Raw genomic sequence first — 21,271 nt, forward strand, 5'->3', positions numbered from 1 at the left:
CTTGTCTTGTTTCAATCTGCACCTTGTTTTTATTAAAATTTTCCTTCTTTTTCTGCACTATGGTGACCTTAGGTTACCTCTTGAATTCTAATAGTATATAATAAGGAGAGTTAAAAATAAACGGTACTCTAGTCTTGAGCTGCAGACCTCCCGACCCCATCCTTTGTCTTATGTCTTTATTTTTCCGTCCTGGCCCCCTAATTCTGGATTCCCTTTCGTTGCCTGCAGGCTCTGGCAGTTTATGATGTTCAAAAAGAGTTTTATAGAATATGAGTAGTCTTTAAAATTAGCCACTAAGATTACCATTTATGGCTCATCTCATCATTTGTTTATGGCTTACATCATCATTTGTTTCTCGATAACAAATAAAGTTAGGAATCCCTAAAGTTATAAAAGAAACTGTGTAGTTAAAGTCTTAACTCTTCACTCTGCTTCTTTACACAAAGACTTTGCAACTTCTCATTAATAAAGTTTCTATAAACTCTGAAATGTACATAATTAGTAGTATATGTTTGCTACCATAAATCTTAAATACTTTATAGAAAAGTTTATACTTGCCAAACAGTCCTAATTTTGGCATATATAAGCAAATTCCCAAAATTAAACATAGGTAAAACATTAAAACTTTTAACAAACCGTAACACTTGCTGCAGTGTTCATTATGACAGGTGCCTTGAATAGAATAATTGAATTCCTCCTCCTACAAATCTCTTGAACAACAAATATCTTGAATTATTTTGTTTTTGACATATCAATCTAGACTTTATATTTAAATGTGTGTTTATGTAAGAAATATTTGGTTCTAAAATTTCATGACAATTATTTTGAACTTATTTTTTGTTGAATTTTCTAGTTTAATAAAATTAATTACACTTTTTATATAAAAATGGTCTGTACTCAATTCAGCATCACATACACTAACATTGGAATGATACTGAGAAGATTATCATGGCCCCTGCACATGGATAACCTGTAAATTCCTGGATCGTTCCATATGTTTACAACAACAGATGCTGGAGGGCATATGCCCACCCTGGAATCGTACGGCATTGTCGGTGGGAGTGTAAACTGTTCAACCACTTTGGAAAGCAGTCTGGAGGTTCCTCAAAAGACTCCACATAAAGATCCCATATGACCCAGCAATCTTATTTTTGGGGATTTACCCAAATGATCACAAACAAGAACATACTAATACTACCAGCACAACTATATTTATTGCCGCATTATATACCATAGCTAAGATATGGAACCAACCCAGATGCCCCTCAGTAGATGAATGGATCAAGAAAATGTGGTAAATATACACAATGGAATTCTATGCCTCCATCAGAAAGAATGACATCGCCCCATTTCTTAGGAAATGGAAAGGCTTGGAAAAAATTATATTAAGTGAAGTAAGCCAAGCCCAAAGAAACATAGGTCCCATGGTTTCCCTTATTTTCAATAATGAATATATGTCTAGGATAAGCAGAATAGGTCAAAAGCTATGTGCATACGACCAGATATGATGATGTTAAGGGAAATGAACACCAAGATAAGGACACGAGTTTTTTTTTTGTTTGTTTGTTTCTTGCTATTGTTTCTAACGTACTTATAATGTGCTATGTCATTTTTCGGTTTCTTTATATGTTCCTTCTCCACGCTATAACCCCTGTTTTCATTGTATTTGAAGTTGGTTCCCCTACATCTTGTATGTACGCTTCTCTAATTTGGGGATGGGAAGGGGAAAAAATGCTCAAATAAGGATACTGTTTGACCCATTGTAACAATGAGATGCACAAGACACTATGTTGAAAAACGAACTTTAAAATTTAGGTGGGGAGAAAGGGGGAGGGGAGCATAATTCTGGATGTGGGAGGGAAGGGATGGTAGGGGATATATAAAGGAGGACATAACAATGCTTATTAGGAAATGTACTAATTACCTTGCTCATGTAAATATAACCCCAATATTCAATATGAATATTGAATTGAGAGAGTAAAAGAATGGAGCAAATATGAATAAATGTGTATGTGCGTGTGACCTCATTTGTGCACCCACACACATATGCATGTGTGTTGTCATGCTCAGAGTTTGAAATCAGGGTTTCAAGGTCTTGCTAGGCCTTTCATCTCTAGATTGTTGAGCTACAATATGAGCTACAACTCCATTGCTGGCTCTTTGCTAGTTCATTAAAAAAAATTGAAAAATAATTTCATGATTTTTTTGCCCTGAATGGCTTTCAACTGTTATCCACAGATCGCAGGCTCCTGAGTAAATATCCCGAGTAGATAGGATTACAGGTGTGACCAACTAATACAAGGCTTTCAGAATAATCTCCTACTTTGAAAGCCTTTAGGAGTGGTTATGTGTGAATGTATTTGGTTTTTGGATTCTTAAAAGACAGTAAGGGATGATATTTAAAAGTTTCAGTACTTTTTAAAAAGGATAATGGAACTGTGGGACAGAAGAAATTTACCTCTATTTGGATCTCAATTTATCGGCTCAGCTCTGTGCATGGTAACCCAATGTCACCAACACAGTCTGTGTTGAATACAAAATGTGACAGAAAACAATCACCATGGGCAATATTTGGTATGCTATTATTTCTTGGACAATATGACTATTGAATTGAGAGAGTAAGAAAATATAAAGATTTGACCTACCTTTTTTGTATTGCTGAAAGACCTTTGGAAACTTTGACTCATTTCCTTCCTCACCGTGTGTCTTTGGGCCATGCACTTACTGTCTTTAATTACAATTTTTCCCAACACTAAAATGATAATAACGTTAGTTTTATAACAAATGTTATCTTTAGAATTAAGAGACATAAAATTCATGAAATATTTAAAATAAACTTCTATGAATGAGCTTTGAGTTGAGCCAAGGGTTTTTTAAATCCTAAATAGAATACAATAAGTATTAGAGAAACCATTACATGCAGTGAGCAACCAGAAGTAATGTTATCTATTGACCATGCTCTGCTTCCAAGGAAGCCAGGTGGATAACTTCTCATGCTGTAAATCAAACTGGTTATCTCATGTTTTCGTAGTGTAATACTATCACGGAGAGAATCATCAAGGAATGTTGTAGACTGAGCTGAAGACCATATGAAGATGTGCAAACCTGATAAAACATAAAAATATCTGAACAGTATATTGTGTTTTACATCATTTAAGTTACATCACAAAGATAAGGAAGAGCTAGAAGAATGAATTGTCTTTTTGATATTCTAACATATGTCCTTAGAAAGAGGAACTCTTTCCTCATTTTTGTAGAGGCATCATAAGATTAGAGGAACTGTATTTTTTGTTTGCTTCTTTCCATTTATTCTTCATTTTGAAATCTGAACCACATGACACAGAAAGAAACCAAGGGAAATTATTCACACAGGTTTAGAAAGAACCATCAACGTAAAATAAATAAAACACATATAGCCTTGTAAAAGGTCTAACTAAATTGAGTCTCAAGCATAAACAGAAAATAATTTAAGCAGTATCATGTTATTGAAATTGAAAAATGTTAGCAATTTATTTTTTTCTTTCTACTACCTTGAATTAATTATTGATTTTGTATAGATAGATTAAAGATGAGATTAACAAGAAACTTGATAACTAATGGACAAAAGTTCTGAATAGACATGTTTTCCAAAAAGCCCTGAATATCGCCAGTCGATTTACAAAGTTGCATTTAATAAAACAGGTTGGACCTGTTGCAACAATGAGAAGTACAAGTTGTCATGTCCAAAACGAGCTTTACAACGTCGGTGCGGGGGGGGGAGAGGGGGGAAGGAGAAGGATTGGGATTGGGAGGGAGGGGGGAGGCTGGGAAGGGATGTGAAGGGTAAACAAAGGAGGAGGCTGCAATGCTTGGTAAGAAATGTACGCATTATCCTGCCCATGTAATTGTAACTCCTCTGTACAGTATGTTCACAAATAAAATAAAATTAAATTAAAAAAAACTTCTATGCTGGCTTAATGCTTTGTGAACAGAAGTCATTAGAGAAATGTAATTCAAAATTACTATGATACTACTTCATAACTATTATAACTCTTATCAAAAAAACGAAGGAACCAGATGTGGTGGTAAAGGCTTGTAATTCCAAGCGTTTAGGGGTTTGGAGTAAAAGGATTTGAGTCTAAGGCCAGTCTTAGGTACTGCACACGGTAAAAACCTTCCCTTTAAAAAAAACTCAAAATATAATAATATTGTCTGGTGAGAGTGTGGAGAAAAGGAAATTTTCTACACTCGTTGTCAAAATACAGGTTAGTATTCTCCTTGTAGAAAGTAGTATGCCATTTTCTAAGGAAAAGTTGAAATATCATCTGAACCACCAATCATGCAATTATTTCTCTCTGGGTAACTCATAAACATATCTGTAGTTCATTGTTATTCACATTATTCACAACAACAGCTAAGATATAAATCGAAGTTCAGTGTTCAACTACAGATTAATAAAGCAACTGTGTGCATGCACAAATATATTTTTCTGTTTCATCCTTAAAATAGCAAGAGACTTCTCCCATTAGCCACAACTTAGAATGCCTCAAAGATGTATTCTATATGAGGAAAAATGTTGTCTTTTGATTTTTGTACACACACACACAGACACAGACACAGACACACACACACACACACACACACACACACACACACACACACACACACACACACACACACACCAACCTCTAACATTAAGAGAGAATTTTTTTTAAAGTAAAGCAAAGTGGAATTTCTGGGGTATTTAGATCACAATGTAGAAGATAGTAGATATACAGAATGATGAGGAATAGAGTTGTAAGGTACGACATGAGGATACAGGGGACAACACTGGTTTTACATAGGAATGAAGCTAAGTAAGTAGGAGTTGTTCTTCCTAGTAGGGTTTGCTCTTTTAGATATTCTTCCTTCAGTAATGGATAACATTTTTTAAAAAAATATATCTGCCTATTTGCAGAAATAATAACAAACAATATAGCAATAATGTTGGATGCTCAACATAGAATAAAATGTCAAATTAAAATACATGAGATTATCCTTGATGTTAACTAATTATTACAAATAAGGAAAACCATGGGACCTATGTTTCTTTAAGTCTGGCTTATTTCACTTAATATGATTTTTCCCAAGAATTTCCATTTCCTTGCAAATGAGGTGGTATCTTTCTTTCTGATGGAAGCGTAGTATTCCATGTGTGCGTGTGTGCATCTCATTTTCTTGATCCATTTAACTACTGAGGGGAATCTGGGTTGATTCCCTATCTTACCTATGGTAAATAATACTGTGATAAACATAATTGTTCTGGTAGCTTTAGTGTGGCCTTGCTTGTGGTCACCTGGTTAAATGCCCACAAGTGGGATTACTAGGTAATAGGCAAACATTATTGTGTATATCAAGGATAAGTTTAGTGGATGAGCAGAATAGCTCTATAGCTATGTACATTTGACCATATAAGGTGATTCTATGTGAAATGAACTCCAACACATGTTCTTCGTTGTTGTTCTTAATGTACTATGTGATTCTTTTTCATCCTTTTGTGTTTTCCCCAACTATTGTTTATCACCTGTAGTCACTGTATTTGATTTTAATACCCTAGGTATTGTAAATATGTTGATCTGAACTAGGGAAGGGAATGGGAAAAAATGGTGAGACAAAGGACAAAGGAGGAACCTATGCAACAGTGATATACACAAGACAACATGTTGGAAATAATCTTGGAGGGGCCGTTTGGAGGGAAGAGGGAGAAAAATGGGTGAAGGGGGAAAAAGTTATAAAAGAAATGAACCCATTACCTTACTTATGTAACTATAACCCCTTTGTACATTAAATTGACACTAAAATTTCAATAAAAAATAAAATAAAATACATGAGAGCAGCAATATAGGATATGGAACTGGGGAAAATACTGTACTATACAAAGATTAGAACAGCTGTGGAGAGCAGTAATTTTACTTTAACATAGCAAGTAATAAACTAGCATACAGATTTTCAGTCTCATGTCAGTCATTAAAAAGGGAAAACAACATGCACAATCAGCAAACCAATAGAGAAAAAATAGAAAACTAATCAATTAAGAGACAACTTGGACCAAAAATAACAAATGACACAATTAGGAAACAAATAACAAGCTGGTAAGTGTAAAAATATTACCCATAATTCTATTAAATGTTGTTTATATCACAATTTGTTAGAACTATGGTTAAAATCACAGTTTAGTACTATATCATTTTAATAATAGATTACTTATTATTGATTTCTTAATGTTAATACTTAATATATAATTTTACTTTTAGCAGCTATAGAAAAGGAGTAAGTGAAACTAATTTTGATAATATATTTCATGCATAGTGAAATTGACAAACATTAGAATATAAGCAAATAATGTATCATTACTGCTTTAATTCTGGGAATTATTGTAATAATTCAAAGTGCATTCTACACTTAGCACTCATCTTAACATCAAATAATAAATTATTGCACATGACTCGGTATTAGGTGGAAAGGTTCAGCACTGTGGGAAAATTTACACTACACAGTACATGAGGGTATGATTCCTCTCATCTAGTTTAAATTATGGAAATTTGATTTCTACATGCATGTTAAATTCCTATGTAGGTGACATATATAAAATTACATATAATTATGTACACGAGGAGTATTTCAGATGACACATAAAAGTCATATGCATTAATTAAATTATTATTATTCTGTACCAAATAAATATTTATAAAGAGACTGAATTTCTGAGTAGATGGTGTATGTTTGCCAGATTACACGTATTGAGGCTTATTTTATATTTCTAACATTGTTTCTACAATTGAATTTAATTTTCCATAATAGGTTAAATATATTGGATATATGAAAGTAAACTGAATGTTTATTCCATTAATCCTTTGCCACTTTTCTAATTCCAATATAAATTATTCATGTGTTGGAAGTAATGAAAATAACAATGGATATAAGCAAGATACATCATTCTGTAGTAGACAAGTATTTTCACCTTTATTTTGATAGTTGGTCCTCTTTTACACAACAGAATATTCTTGGGGAAATGTGCTCCAGGCTGACCACAACTGTAGAATATTATGGTTTTATCTATCATAAGATAAGGAAGGAAGTGGAACCTTCCTTCCAAAAGTCTGCTCTGAGGAATGTGATCAGTTTTATGGTGGTGACTTGGAAATGAACATTTTTCACAGTTAACCCTGAAAAGCCAATTTGATAGACCATTTCTGTAAGTAGTTATAGAGGATTATTTATGGCTTGGCAAGGATGCCAGATTGCCTCATTTTTAGAAAATTAAAACAGGAATTTAGTCAGCTGTTCTTTGTATCTTTAGGAGAAAAACCCATTGAATCTAGGTCAAGGGATCACTGTGGCCCAACGAAGCTACTACTTTGAATAGTAATCCTAGACCTCTAAAACAAACAAACAAACAAAACAAACAAAAAAACTCCAGTAAGCACAGCCAGTCAGGCTGCTATCACAGATGAAATGAAGTCAGGCAAGAAACAGAAGCTGAGAGTCATTTAGCTAATAACTAATATATTTTTTATGAGGCAGACTGCAGTGAGACTCCAGAGAGAGGTTCATAAAGACTGATGAGAGAGACTGAAATTGGTCATTAGAAGATTGGAAAGTAGAATTTCTTCTAGAACTAATAAATCTTAGAAAGCCTGTGTATGAAAGAACACGACAGCAGACCAAATTCCAGAAATGCACAATTTCTTAGATGTCAGCTTAGTGAATTATCAATGGAAATCGACCACATGTGGAAGGACAACTGCTGAAGAGAAAGAAAATGTCATCACTCTGTTAGGAGGTCCAATATCACATTAGGAAGTAATCAAGCAAAGATTTGTAATAAAAAGAGAAAATAATTATTCCAAATGAGGGTTTCATTTGTTTTGATGTAACAGTTCTTGATTTAGGTGCTACCAATTTACATACAATTGATCTAGTCCCGCAGCTGAGTTGATATTGACTGCAGTATTCTTACATGAAGGAAAAGAGAAAATTTACAAATGTCTGATGAAATGAGTTGGGGTTGAAGTATCTTAATAATGATATCTGAGGTTTACACAAAGGTGAAGAGGTGGATTTTCTTTTCTAAAAATCCCCCATTTTTAGCTTGGTGCCAGTGGATCACAGCAGTAATCCTAGCTACTCAGGAAGCTGAGATCTAAGAACTGCGGTTCAAAGACAGCCTGGGCAGGAAAGTCCCTGTGACTCGTATCTCCATTTAAAAATCAGAAAATCAGAAGTGGCACTGTGGCTCAAGAGGAAGAGCACTCACCTTGAGTTGAAGAGCTCAGGGACAGTGCCCAAGCCCAGAATTCAAGCTCCTTGACCAACAAAAAAAATCTCCCTTTTCGTGGACTACCTACATCTTTTCCTAACATTCAACAAAGAAGCTATTTTATCACCCACTACATTTAATTCCTATCCTAGCTACTGCAAATAGAATTATTTGGTATCTTATGTCAAAAGGTTCATATTTGTGGAGACAAACCCAGCAGTGGTAACTTTTTCCATTCCTTGAGCTCTGGGCCTCGGCTCTGAACATGGTTATGCTAGTAGCTTTCATGTGAGCTTGTTTGTTATTTATTGGATTACTGCCCATGAAGAAATTACTGGGTCTTAAGGGAAATCTATATTTAGTCTTTTCAGAAAACTCCGTACTGTATTCCACAGTTGTTAAGCAAATTTAATTTCCCATTAACAGTGTAATACAATTCCCAATTGGCTACATCCATGCCAGCATTTGCTATTGTTAGTTTTCTTGATAATGGCCATTCTAACTGGGACTAGGTAGAATCTGTCTTGTTTACCTGTAGATTTGTGGGCATCTTCTAGCTATCATAAATGAATGAATCCATGAAACCTGTATTGATCTGAGTCTGCACTTCGTTCTCTATGCTCTTAATATAATTTTCCCAAGCATTTCATTTTCCTTAAGACTGGTGAAAAGTCATCCTTTCTGATGGGTGAATAGAATTTCTGTGTGTGTGTGTGTGTGTGTGTGTGTGTGTGTGTGTGTGTGTGTGTGTGTGTGTGTGTGTGTGTTTAAGATGACTAAAGGCCCATGAGTTCACTTGAAAGCCTTCTGTTTCGTCTGTAAGTTTGTAATTCCATATTAAATTTGGATTGCTTTCTCTACTGCATTGAATAATATTGTTGGGATTTTGATGAGTATTGCATTGTCAATTGCTGGGGGCAGTATTGCGGTTTTGTCATGTTAATTCTGTCAACCAGAAGCATTAAAAGTTTTTACATTTCTTTGAAACTCCTTCAATTTCCCTTTTTAGATTTTTAAAGTTTTCAGACAAGAGGTCTTTAACATTTTTAGTTAAAGTAATTACTTTCTAGTTTTGTTGTTGTTGTTGTTGTTTTGTTTAGATTTAATTTAATTTTGAGGCTAATACATATGAGGTTGTTTTTTGGATTTCAGCCCAGATCTTGATTCTTGTGTGTTTTATACCCTGCTACATTGCTGAAATTTAACATCACATTTACTAACTTGAGGGAGGAAGCTATAGGGTCCTTTAAATGCAGAATCATTTCATCTGTAAAAAGGGATAATTTTACTTCGTTCCTATTTGTATCCCCTTTTTGTTTTGCTGGTGCGTATTGCTCTTGCTAGAAAGTCCACTACCATATTGTAGAGTAGTAGAGAGAATGGACATCTTTTTGTCATTCCTGATTTTTATGTCTTCATGCTTCCACCGATAGGTAAATGCTAATTATCTCTGTCATATACATGCTCTGTATTATATTGAGGAATGTTCCATGTATTCCTAGCTTCTAAGACCTTTTAATCATAAAGTGGTATTGGAGCTTGTTAAAAGCTATTTCTACATCCCTATAGACAATCATGTGTTTCTTGTCCCTTCTGCTGATTGTTTGTATGATGTTTATTGACAAGAATATTGAATCCAAATATATCCTAGGATGAATCTTATTTGATTATACAATATGTCTTTTGTTAGCTGCTGAAAGTGGTTGGTGAGAATTTTATTGAGAAGTACTGCATCATTGCTTGTCAAACAGTTGGGTTCATAGTTCTCCTTCTTTGGTGAGTCCCTATGTGATTTGGGGAAGAGTCTAATTCTAGCTTCATAGAATGTGTTTGATTATTCTATTTCCCTTTCTATTCCATTGAAGAGTTAGATCTGAGTATTGTAAGTTCTTTGCAGGCCTTAATTTCATAATAAAATCATTGAGTCCTAGATTTTTCTGGAATGGGAAGTGATTTATTGACATTTCATTTTCATTTCTTCTTATGTGTTACTTCTTAGTTCAGATCGAGTATAGGAAAGCATCAATTTCTCCAGGATTCTCCAGGTGATTGGCATAAGGTTTTCAATGTTCTCTCTTATAACCTTCTCAATTTTGCTTATATCTGTTGTTTTGTCTCAATTTTTTCTCTAATTTTCTCTATTTGGATGAGTTCTCTTATTGTTTTGGGTATTTTTTTAGGGAGGTGATATACAGAGGGGTGGGTTACAGTTACATAAGTAATTACTACAATTTTAACAGTGTTACCCCTTCCCCATTTGTTCCTGCTTCCCCCAACCCTGACACCCCACTCCCACAAATTTGTAAAGTTCATTTCTCACATAGTGTCTAGTGAATATCATCGTTGCTTTGGTTAATCTTTGTCCCACCATTTCGGTGATTTCCCTTCCCTTCCCCAAATCAGATTAATATGTATAAGACAAAGGGTAAAGAAATCAAAATCAGTGACTACAGGGAATAAACCAAAGGGTAAAAACTACATAGAAATAACTAAAAACAGTTCAATATACAATCATCTTGTATCCATTTCTTGGAGCTCATTTCCAAATGAGTGAAAACATGTAGCCAATGATTTTTTGTGTCTGGCTTATTTGATTTGTTATGTTTCCAAATGATTCTATTTCCTTACAAATGGGGCAATATCATTCATTCTGATGGAAGCACAGAGTTTTGTTGTGAATATCTATGACATTTTCTTGATCCATCATTGCTGGGTCATAGGGGAGCTCTATTGACGAAACTCTGTACTTCTTTACAGTGTATTTGAACAAGTTTACATTTCCACCAATAGTGCAGTAATGTTCCTTTATGGCCACATTCCACACTGGCCCAGTATCTGTTATTATTAGTTTTCTACATAATGGTCATTCTAACTAGGGTGAGGTGGAATCTCAATGTTGCTTTGATTTGCATTTCTTTTATGGCCAGAAATGTTGCATATTTCTTCATGTGTCTATCGGTCATTCATATTTCTTCTTCTGAGAGGTCTCTCTTTAAATCTTAAGCCCACTTATATTATGAGGGTTGTAGTTACTTTGAGGATTTGTTTTTTTTGGGGGGAAGGGTTAACTTTTGAGTCTCTAAGAATATTTGAGATATGAGGCCATTGTTGTGTTGCAGAGCAACTAAAAATCTTCTCCCAATCTGTATGTTTTCTATTTATCTTTCTATCTACATAAGGTCTCTTTTTAGTCAGCTTTGGTAAGGGTCTGTCAAGTCTGTTAATTTATTGAAAGAACCAGCTCTGTTTTGTTGATCTTTGTCTTAGTTATTTCTGATTTAATTTTTTTATTTATTTCTCTCTACTTGGTTTTGGACTTGTTCCTCTTTTCAAGTAGCTTAAGGTACATAACTAAAATACTGATTTGAGATTTCCCCAATTGCTTGATGTAGGCATTCAAAGTTTTACATTTTCCTCTAAGTACTGCATTTAATATCTCCTAGAGGAGCTGGTATTTTGTATGTTCATTTTTGTTAAATTCCAGAAACTTTCAGATTTCCATTCTAATCTCTTCAGTGCCCCACTGGTCATACAGCAATGTGTTGTTCACTTTTCATGGGTTTGACATTTTTTTTTTTGCTTTAGCTGTTTAATTCTAATTTTATTCTGTTGTGGTCTGACAAGATATGAGAATTAAATTAATTTTTCTTTCAACTTGGACAGAATTTCTGTCTGACATAGGATAGGTGCTATTTTGGAGAATCTTCCATGGCCGGCTGTGAAGAATGTATAAACTGATACTGAATTTATATTCTGTAGATGTCTATTAGGGCTAGGTGGTCAATGTAGTTATTTACGTCTTCACTTTCTTGGTTGAGATTTTCCAGTATAACCAATCCATGGATGACAATAATGGGTTAAGGAGTGTTTTTAGGTTATGTAGTATTTGGTTGATGATGTGGGGTGGTCCAGGATTCAGGGCATTGATATTTAGACTGGTTATATCTTCTTAATTGATGTTGTCTTTATCAAAATATAATGTCTCTTCCTACTAATTTGAATTTGAATTCTAGTTTATCTTATGTTAGTAATTCTACTATGGCCTGTTTATGTTGTCCATTTGCTTGAAATTTTTCCTTCCAGCCTTTCAGTTTGAGTACGTTTGTTTTTGTCAATAAAATGTATCTCTTGTGGACAATGGATGGATGTGTCTTGTTTTTTGATACTACTATCTAATCTATGTTTTCTAATTGGAACTTAAAGTCCATTGATATTGAAAGTTAAGACTGTGAGATATCTAATAATTCCTGCTATGTTATACACCTACTATTAGGAGCTGTGCCTCATCTACTCTTAATATACTTAACTTGTTCTCTGGTAGGGAGCATTTTATATAACCATTCCTGTTGTTCTTCTCCTTCTTTATATAGGAACTATCCTGAATTTCTTACCTTCCAGGAGGGCGAACTTCCCCTTTCCCCACAGTGCACCAGAGTTACTCAGACTCCAAGTTCCAACCGCAGGCCTGGCAGAATAAAAGGGGCACACATTCCAATCCAGAGAGCTTAATTAGTCCTTTTAATATTTTTAGGTTTTTCTTATTTATTTATTTATCTTTTTTGCAAATCACATGGCTTGAACTCAGGTTGTGGCAACTCTGCCTCAGCTAACATCACCCTAGGCTGGGATTGTGCAGCCTCGGGACCCACAGTCCATCTTGGGATCCTAAGCCTCAGGGGATGACAGGAAAGCAAAATAAAATTGGCATCGAAAAAAAGCTGTGAACTGCGGATGGTTAGTGGTTTCTCGGGTTTCCCTTCCTTTCATGGTGACCATCCCCAGTCCAAATGGCAAGGCTGCAACCTGTAGGTCACCTGGCATTGCTGAAGGCTGGAGGGCTGACATTGAAGCCATAGGCCAACCTGGACACCTAGACCCTGAGTTTGAATCCCGGTCATGCCACTTACAAAGGGCTGGAGAACCTACGAAATTATTGCCTGTCCCTAGGAACACCAGAGGAATGTGATCAATGTCATGGTTGGATGAGTAGTTCCTCAATCAGTCTAGCATAAAATTAGACCCAATAATCACAGGACACATGTTGATTTCAATTCATAGTTAATTATTCATTAAAAGAACACTATTGATTAAATGGAGTCTTCACTAAAGACCTGAGACTCCGTGGGAATGTAGTATATGTCACTGAATACCAGATAAATTTCTGACACTTTCTAAATATCTAAATTTATATTTATTTGCATACCATCATCTGCATAGAAAGTTATTGCTACTTTGGCCAGACCTGGGGCTTGATCCCAAGTACTGGGATCCACTTGGCAGTTGAATAGGCTAATGTCTCAGTGATGACACTCACCCATTCATGAATTGGGCCTCCTTGGCCCTTAGTCTAGGTCACATCATTGAAAAAAGTTTCTTCCTGGTGTAAGATTCCATGTGTGATACCTGTTTTCCTTTTCTGTGCAAGTACTAGGTGTCAGGTATGATGTACATAATATATCTGCAAAGCTACATGAGTAAGACTCAAAATATAACTACATTGAATGCAAGATGCATACCACACCTATATGGAAGTAGAGATCCTATGTTTAAAAAAGGTGGGTTTGTTATTTTATCCAGTGCTGGGGCTTCAAATCAGGCGTTAGACCAGGCCAGACATTCTAGTCTTCAAGGATGGTGAGCTTCCCCTTCCCTCACAGTGCAATGTGGTTAAACAGACCTGAGTTCAAATGACAGCCCTGACAAAAATTTCATCCTGATGTCAGAAGCCAATTGTTGCACCTGTTTTCCTCTCGTGTGGAAGTCCTGGGTCTCAGAAAGGATGGAGAATGAATGCATACGCAACCTTATAACCATGGGAACAGGTCCTCATCCATGTCAGCAGTGATACCTGTCACCATATTCAGTAAAATACACAATACCTCCATGAATTAGACACAAATTAAGGAGAAGTGCACTGAACACAAGATGCTGTCCACACATGTATATCAATTTATATCCTATGTTTAAATGATCAATTTATGCTTATCCTGGCCCTCCCTGGTGCTCAATGTCAGGTCCTGGGAATGGCCTAGCTCCTCAGTTGCTCACAGGCCAGTGTCCTCACCTTGACCCTTTTGCCAAGTGGACCTTCTAGGTTCTGAGTTCAAATCCTAACAGTACCGAAACATGAATCCTGATGTGAGAAGCCCATCGTTCCACCTGTTTTCCTGTCCTGTGAAAGTCCTGGGTCTCATCTAGGATGGAGAAGGTATAGGCAACTCTATAGACATGGGAATAGGTTGCCATCCATGTCAACACAGTTATATCTGTCATCATACTCAATAAAATTCAAAATCCATCTCTGACTAAGACACACAATAAAATGAATAACTACACTGAAAGCATGATGCATCCACACATGTATGTAAATAGAGATCCTATGTGTAAAATAGGTGGGCATATTATTTTTGCCAGTGCTGGGGCTTCAATTCAGGCCCTGGGACCAGGCCTAACCTTGTATTCTTCAAGGATGGTGAGCTTTCCCTTCCCCCACAGTGGAACAAAGCTACCCAGAACTGAGTTCAAATCCCAGCTCTGGCAGTAAAATGGAGTGAATTCTGAGCTAGGATTCTTCCTTCGTAATTTTTTTAAAGCAGACTCAGGGCTTGAACTCAAGTCGTGGCAACTCTGCCTCAGTTCTAATCATCCTAGGCTGCAGCCTCTGGACCTACAACCCATCCTCGGATCCTAGGACCCCAGGACTTGCATGAAAAAAAAAAAGCCGCGAGTGGCAAAAAAGTGGCGGGAAGTTCACCTGGCGCTTTTATGTTCATTTTTTCATTTCCATGGTGACCATGCTGGGTTTGAAATCGGCAGCCTGCAGAGTGAAGGTGACTTGGAGTGGCTGAATGTCTGCTGTCTCTCGGAGAAGCCCAGAAAGACAGGACATCGGAGACCTCAAGGTCAAATCCCGGTGTCCCCCTCCATTGAGGGAATGGCAGGAGATCCTGAGATACTCATTTCTGGCACTTGGAAGAGTCATGGAATTCCATCAATCTCATCTTTGAATGAGTACTTTCTGCAGGATGCAAGTAGGAAATGATAGGCAAGACTCATTGGGTATCGGTTATCTTTAATGAAGAGTGATGAAGCTTGACCATAATCATCACAGTCATGAAAATTGAAGCATCGGGAAAGATCCAAGAATCGGTAGTCATGGGGTATATTGGATTCCATCACAGGTCACCATCTCTCCTACTGTATACAAATATGCAGACTACCTTCAGCTTATGAATGGATGAGTATTGTGCTCTCTCCCTCACACTCCAGGGGCTGGATCTGAGGTCTTGGGAACAGCTTAGTTCTTTATTTGCCCACAACATGGTATCCTCACATTGACCCTTTCTCCTATTGGGTCTGCTAAGCTCTAAGTTCCAACCCCAACACAGCCAAAAGAAAAATGCAGATGTGAGAATCTAATCTGTCTACTTGTTTTCCTGCCCTGTGAAAGTTCTGTGTCTCAGCTAAGATGGAGAAGGCTTAAGCAATGCTATAGACATGGGAATAAGTTGTCATCCCTGCCAGCACAGTTATATCTGTGATCATAATCAATAAAATACAAAATGCATCCCTGACTAAGACACACAATAAAAAAATAACTACATTGAAATCATGATGCATTAAACACATGTATGTAAATAGAGATCCTATGTTTAAAATAGGTGGGCATATGATTTTTGCCACAGCTGGGAGCAGGCCTGACCTTGTAGTCTTCAAGGATAGTGAGCTTCCCCTTCACCCACAGTGCTATAGTGTTACTCAGATCTGAGTTGGAATCCCAGCTGTGGCAGAAAAATGGTGCAAATTCTGAGCTAGGGTGGTTTATTATTTATTATTTTTTATTTAATTTTATTTTTTTTTTGCCAACCAAGTGATTTGAATTCAGTTCATGGCAACTCTGCCTCAGCTTCGATCACTTTAGGCTGGTGAGATGTAATGGGTGAATAGCCGATCCTGTGATCCTAGGCCCTGAAGCCTTGCAGGAGAAAAACAAAAAACCCTCACAGAAAACTAGCCATCGAATGGATATTTTACATTTTCTTCTTTTGCATGTTGACCAACCTGGGTCTGAATGACACAGCTACAATGGTACTTCACTTTGCATTGGGCAAGTCTAGTGGATTTCACGGAAGCCACAGGCCCATATGTCATCATAGGCCCTGATTTTGAATCCTGGTCCTGACACATACCAATGGGGGGATTGCCCAAGAGACTAGTTCCTATGCATGGGAATAATGATGGAATGTTTGGAAACTCATGATATAATAAGTTTCTGCAGGCATCGGTCTAATCTAAAATGGGACACAATGATCCTAGGACGCTGATTGATCTTAATGAATGGTTTATTAAGCATGAAAACCATACTATTCCTTCAATGGGGTCATAATAAATACCTAAGAGTTGGTAGGGATGTAGTTGATGTCATTGAATCCTAGGTAGATGTCTGTGGAATTCTATACAAATATATATTTATTGGCATACTGCCACCTGCCTATCAATGTATGGCCATTTTGTCCACCCCTGTGGCTCAATGTCAGGGTCTGGGAACTGCCTGGCAGCTTCCTTGGCTAGAGGTTGCCGTGTTGACACATTCATTCATGAATTGGTTCTGCTAGGCCCTGAGGTCAGATTCCAGCACTGCAAACAATTGGATTGTGGAATAAGAAACCAAGTGTGACACCTGTTTTCCTTTTCTCTGAGTGTCCTGGATGTCAGACATGATGGAGAACACATCTACAAGTTTAGATACTATGTGATGGGATGTCATCAATATAATAAATGGAATGCATGCTATCACATTCAATAAAGGGTAAATAATTGAATAAAACAAAAATACAATCAATAACCACAACAAAAAGGATATGGACTGAACATCTATAGGTAAGTACAAACCCTATCTTTACAACATATATAAATAGTATGTTTTCCAGGGCTGGAGCTTGAATTCAGGCTTAGGGACCAGGCCCGACTTTCTTGTCTTCAAATATGGTGAGCTTCCCCTTAGTCCACAGTGCTACAGAGTTACCCAGACCCTGAGATCAAATCCAAAGCCTGGTAGAATAAAGGGCGTGAATTGCAAGCCGGGGAGCTAATTATTTTTGTTTTGTTATTGTTTTTGTTTTTGTGAAGCAAGGTCTTGAACTCAGGTCATGGCAACTCTGCCTCAGCTTCCATCACCCTAGGCTGGGGTGCAGCCACTTGAGCCATAGCCGATCCTTGGATCCTAGACATCCAGGCCTTGCGTGGAGAAAAGATATGCACTGAAAAAAAGTGGAGGAGCCAGGCGCCGGTGGCTTACAACTGTAATCCAAGCTACATAGGAGGCTGAGATGTGAGGATCTCGGTTCAAACCATTCCAGGCAGGAAAGTCCGTGAGAATCTTATCTCCAATAAACCACTAGAAACCTGGAAGTAGCAATGTGACTCAAGTGGTAGGGTGCTCGCCTTGAGCTGAAGAACACAGGGACAGTGCCCAGGCCCAGAGTTCAAACCCTATGACCAACCAAAAAAAAAGTGGCATGATTGCGTTTTTACATTTTCTTCCTTTGCACTGTGACCATTTGGGTCTGAATGACATGGCTCCAAAGGGTACTTCATCTTGCACTGCTGAAGTCTGGCGGCCTATTGGGGAAGCCATGGTCCTGGAACATAGGTCTAGAGATGGAATCCCAGTCATGCCACTTCCAGATGGCGGGAGATCCTAAAAGACTCGTTCCCATCCATAGGAATAATGATGGAATGTTATCAATGTCACAGTTGAATGAGCTGATCATGAATGCTACTCCTATAAAATTAGAGATCATAATTTCAGTAGACTGATTTTATTTAATATGAAACATTAAAAGAATACTATTTCTCACAGGGACACAATAATTTCAGTGGCTGGAGTGGAAATGAGATCCAGGGTGACCAAAATCTGGATTTATGTCCTTATTGTGGGTTAGGTAGAGGCAAACGGTGTCTTTAAAAAGTCTTAGAGCTGGAACTTAGGGCCTAGGCACTGTCCCTGAGCTTGCTTTGCTTAAATCTAACACTCTAACACTTGAACCACAGGTCACCTTTCATCTTTTTTTAGTAGTTTACTGGAGAGAAGAGTCTCACAGACTTTCCTGCCTGGGCTGGCTTCAAGCTGCTATCTTAAGAGTTCAGCCTCTTAAGTAGCTAAGATTGATGGTTTGAGCCATTGGGACCTGCTAAGGATGTTGTTTGTGTGCTTTTTTTGTGCATGAGTGTGTGTGCGTGTGTGATTGTGTGTGTGTGTGTGTGTGTGTGTGTGTGTGTGTGTGTGTGTGTGTGTGTTTTCCGGGGCTTGAACTCAGAGCCTAGGTGGTATCCTTTAGCTTGTTTGCATAAGGTTGGTGCTCTACCACTTGAACTACAGTACACATCAGATCTCAGCAGCCCCTAACAGTGTCTGGTCCATTGCAGTAAGTTCCATGGAACCTACACCTCCATCCGTGCACAGGGCCAAAGGACCAAGGGAAAGGACACTATGGATCCTTTTTTGTAGTCGCCCCACGATTGAGGACCTTCATTGGACCCCGAGCACTGGTGAGGAAAGCAGGGCTCTGAGCCCTGGGACTCCAGGGATAGAGAATGCTTCAAGCATCAGCAAGCCAGCTTTGGATTCCTGAGCCCACAAGTCTTTCATGAGCCCAACTCAATAACCGCTCCAGGTGGGCCTGAGAGATTCGCACTCTTGTGATACCTGTGAGCAAGCTTTACCTGCCGTGCCACCTTCTGCCTCTCCTGTCCCAGAAGCATGATCTGAGATGTTGATTTACTACTCAGATCCACACTGCACCCATGACAGATTCCATTCTGATGAGCTCGAGATGACCTCCATGCCCCAAGGCTGACACTTCTCTGATAATGTGGCTCACTCTGTAGGCAAAGGCCTCCAAATGGGCTGCTCTCAAGACTTGTAGAACACCTAGACATTGGGAGAAACTCAGGGGCCCACTGGAAAATACTCTGCTTAAAGCCAGGCCAGGTGTTGATCATGGGGCTTGAACTCTGGGCCTGGGCGCTGTCTCCCAGCTCTTCAGCTTACCAGTTGAGCCACAGGGCCACTTCCAGAATTCTGGAGGTTCCATGGATATCAGAGTCTCCTGGACTTTCCTGCCTGGGCTGGCTTTGAATCGCCATCCTCACATCTCAGCCTCCTGAGAAGCTAGGACAGGGGTAAGCCACTGGTACCCAGCTGATCTGGCCTTTCACTACAGTGGACTAGGAGCTCCTGAAAGCTTTTATTTATTTTTTCTGTGTGAGTACTGGCCTTGAACTCAGGGTCTGGGCTCCAGTATCTTAACGTTTTCACTCAAGGCTGGCACTCTACCACTTGAGCCATAACGTCATTTCTGGCTTTCGGTAGTTCACTGGCAAGAAGAGTCTCACTAAGTTTCCTCCTCTGAGCTGGCTTTGACCCACAATCTCTGAACCCAGTCTCCTGAGTAGCTAGGATTTACAGGGATTGAGCCACTGGTAGCATTGGGCTACAAGCTTTTCTTAAGCAAGAGTTCTTCCCTGCGTTTGCCCTGACTCCTCAATGAAAAGGAGGTCTGAGAGTCAGGAGCTGTGAAAAATAGGCTTCCAGCCACAGTAAATGGCTGGGGTCCATGGTGAAAAGTCAAGCTAATCTTCCCACTGGGCCCCATTCTGGGACCCTGCCCTCTTCCCTACCTGTGACTCAAGTACAAACCTTGATCCAGTCTTGAATGTCCTGCCAGACTTGTCTCAAGCCACAGAACCTTCATTCCACCCACACCACCAGCTCTACACCACACCTCAAGAACTTTGTCCATGTTGTACCTTTGCCTGAGGCTCTCTGTCCTCTTCCAAGTCTTAGAACTCCTGTGGAATTTTGGCACTGGTTATCAACTCCTGGAGCAAGTCTTTCCTTCATTTTTCCTTCGATAACTCGCAAATGCTGTATCTTGCTGTAGTGTGTGTGTGCGTGTGTGTGTGTGTGTGTGTGTGTGTGTGTGTGTGTGTGTGTATGTGTGTTTGTATGTGCACACGTGTCAGTCCTGGGGTTTGAATTTATGGCCTGGACACTATCCCTGAGCATTTTTACTCAAGGAAAGCATTCTACTACTTGAATCAGAACTGTACTTCAGGCTTTTGGGTGTTTAATTGGAGAAAAGTGTCTCATATAGACTTTCCTGCTTGTAATTGTGATTCTCAGAACTCAGCCTTCTGAGTAGCTGAGATTACTGGGGCGAACCTCAAGCACCTGCCCTCTAACTCTTACCTATAACCTCGGCCCTCCTGAGTCCCAGAAGAATATGTTTCACCAGGCTCCCTTTTTTTGCCAGTGTTGGGGCTTGATCTCAGGGTCTGAGCATGTTCCTTTGCTTCTTTTGCTCAAGGCTAGCCACAATGCCACTTTTGTCTTTTTCTGTTTCTGTGTTACTGAGGAATCTAACCCAGGGCTTCGTACATACTAGGTAACCACTCGACCGCTAAGCCACATTCGAAGCCCAAGGCTGACTTGTAACAGGAGTTATGAGGGTGGGATTTATTGGCTTACCTTTTTGGCATAGAAATCGCTGACTATTTCATAACTTTGCTGAGATTTGGGACCAGTCTTTGACTCAGCAATGAGAAATGAGTAATGAGTGAGAGCCACTAGGCCCCTGAGGTCTAGGCTCACATCCTAGAGAGGAATAGAGAATATGGATCCATCACCTTCGACCACTCCTGGAGGCAGTGGCTGGCTGCTAGTTGTCCCAATGGGACACCTCAGGTAGAACATAATGCATCTGTTGCACACTCCAGCCCAGGCAAAGCCTTCGGGGCTTCAGTTATTAAATGGCAGAGGGATGAGCTGCTGGCTCAGACAGTACTCACTGAGGGCTTGTCCCAACTGGCCCAGGTTGGGGCGGCTGGGCATGGGCAACCTGCTGAATGCTCATCATCCATACATCATCCATCCATACACAGAGAAATGCAGTTACTGCTCCCTTTTTTTGGGGGGTAGGGTGCAAGTGT

At 38.6% G+C, this 21,271-nt stretch overlaps 1 non-coding gene across 1 annotated transcript; it reads left to right on the forward strand.

The window, feature by feature from the left end:
* Nucleotides 1-893: 893 nt before the first annotated feature.
* LOC138813027 (U6 spliceosomal RNA) lies at nucleotides 894-1,000 on the forward strand. Its single transcript, XR_011367693.1, has one exon. It is a non-coding gene; the product is annotated as a U6 spliceosomal RNA (small nuclear RNA).
* The last annotated feature ends 20,271 nt before the right edge of the window (nucleotides 1,001-21,271 follow it).

This window comes from Dipodomys merriami, unplaced genomic scaffold (assembly GCF_024711535.1).
Source record: "Dipodomys merriami isolate MVZ:Mamm:240054 unplaced genomic scaffold, mDipMer1.0.p SCAF_575, whole genome shotgun sequence".
NCBI lineage: Eukaryota > Metazoa > Chordata > Mammalia > Rodentia > Heteromyidae > Dipodomys > Dipodomys merriami.